Source organism: Phaethon lepturus, unplaced genomic scaffold (genome assembly GCF_000687285.1).
Source record: "Phaethon lepturus isolate BGI_N335 unplaced genomic scaffold, ASM68728v1 scaffold16138, whole genome shotgun sequence".
In the NCBI taxonomy this organism is placed as follows: Eukaryota; Metazoa; Chordata; class Aves; order Phaethontiformes; family Phaethontidae; genus Phaethon; species Phaethon lepturus.
This window is the reverse complement of record NW_010557064.1, coordinates 24,552-26,968: the sequence shown is the minus strand read 5'-3', so window position 1 is coordinate 26,968 and position 2,417 is coordinate 24,552.

Sequence of the window (2,417 nt, the reverse complement as noted above, 5' to 3'; positions counted from 1 at the left end):
TGCGGGGGGCGGGCCGCCCGCCTTGGCATCAGCTGGGGGGGCGAGGGAGGGGGCGGCAGGCCCGTTCTTCATTGTCCGGGCAGCCCGTGGAACAAGCGACTCTCTTAGACTTTCCGTGACAGTTGTGTTCATTACGCATCCGTGCTACCTCTCCGAGTCCAGCTGAGCCTCATGAGCTCACTTGGGCTGGGACGCGGTGATGCAGCCAGTGTACCAAGAGGTTCCTGGCATGGGCTGTGCAGCCGCAGCAGCGATCCCGATCTCCCCCTCTCTCACCAGCGCACAGCAGAGCATACGGATGAAAAACTAACAGTTGAAGAGATCACGTCCGGAAAGTTATGCCTGTTAGCTGCTGCTGCAAAGACATTGTTACTTCTCAGATAAAATTTGCGCTTTACTCTCTTTATAGTCCCTTCTTCTCATTTTTCTCCCCAGCCAAAATGTCCTTCCTTTCCCCTCTCCAACACATTTTAGTTGAATTTGATATGTCTGGTCTTAGCTGAAATGAAATCTTGCTTTTCGCTGAAGTTAAAAACAACTACGAATGACACTGGAATGGAAACGCATGCAGCCAGAATCAAGTCGCAGTGTAGAAAAATACGTTGTTATTATTAGGTGGAATCCTTAGGCAGAAAAATGAGAGTATTTCTCTAGATTTTAGGGAAACTCCGTCACTTTGTACTACCTGCAGATCAGGTAGGCATGTTTGGCTTTTGAAGGACAATTTCTGCAGTTAAGAGTAGCATAGAAAACTTATGGCAAGTAATATATTCTGTTGAAACAATGTAGCCAAATGTGTGTTCTCGTACTCCAGCGTGACTAAAAGTGCTGACACGTCTGTCAGTAGACGATCCTGTTGCATTGATGCTTCCCAGCAAAAGGCCTCATTTTGCAATGAAAATACCAGTGCTTAGTACTGCAAGTTAATTTCAAAGTGCTGATGAATTTAGCCTCTCTGCTTCCTCTTGAACAGCTTTTTTTTAACAAACAAACAAACAAACAAACAAAAAACTTGTAGATGCATGAGCAGAAGCAGTGAGATGTGTTTAGGGACCTGTGGCTAATGTGAGGCAGGAAAACAGGGCTAGGGTACAGTTCATTTCACCCTCAGGGTTTGGCCTAAGGCTGAAAGCCCATCAGGAACCATTCTACAATCAAAAGCCACCCTCATGGTTCCTGCTTTTGAATGAAAATTAAGTTCCCTGTGTCTTGTTATCACTGAAGTGATTGAATCCTACAGGGAAATGGAGGTGAGGGGAAAGAGACCACTCATTGCCACTCTTCAGCACCTGTTGGCTTTTTGGGTTTTGTTTGTTTGTTTTAATCTAAGGAGCTTTTACTGCTGTTGGCTTGCTCTCCTGATGGGAATCTGTACAGTTAACTAAGAACTCTCTGTAAGTATGCTATTGTACAGATGATAATACCTGTTTTAATTTACTTTTCTTAATGTAGTCTATAAAAAGACACTGTGGTTGATCAGTTTATAAATAAATAATGTTTATTAATAGATAATTTACACTGGGTGGGTGTCCACTGTATTTGTTGAGGCACTCCTGGGAGTTAAAAGGACTTCATGTTGTGCAGGTCCTTTGTGAACAGGCATCTAGCAGATGACCCATGAAGTCTGGCCAAAGTTTTTTGAGTCCCTATATGTGCCATAAGCATAAAAACAAGTCTAAAATATTTTCTAGTGGTCAGACAGGAATGAAGTATCGATCATTTTTATTAGTAGATAAACAAATATCACCAGTGTATGAATTTCAGACCAGACTGCATGATATATAAAAATGTGCTTTTTTAAAGCTAGTTTTTCTTTGTACTCTATGTAAATACTATGCTAGAGGCTTTTTTGGTGTTTGATGGTGGTTTTTTTTTTCACACTCTCCAGAGAGGTATTGCAAAGAGTAACAATCTTGCACTATGTCCTCAGAATACCTACCGAAATCAGTCAAAACGTGCAGTAACCCTTGTGTCCTTGTACACACTTCAGTCAAACCAGGTTCCCAATGCCCTCTCCCAAGATAACATCAAAGAGTCTTTCCGCAAAGCATATTAGTAGTAATGACTGTATCAGCCTCCCTTGAAGTGACTGGAGCCAAAAAAATTAGAATGAGAAAACTTCAAACAATAAAATTTCTCTTGGAAATTATTTATCTATGTCATTAATAGCAAAGCTCAGAGCCAAAAAATGTGAGAAGAGAGGGGAGTGGGTTTATTTTAACTTGAATTCGAATAGCTGCCCAAGAAAAAAGAGGAGTGCCTCAATGAACACAGCTATAACTAAGATTTACTTGTTACTAAATGCTATTACAAAGAACTACGTTTTTCAAACTATCCTTCTAGTAACTGTTAATTATGATGCAAGAATGAAGCATTGTAATGGTCCAAAGATTAAGGCATAGAAAATGCAGCCCAAC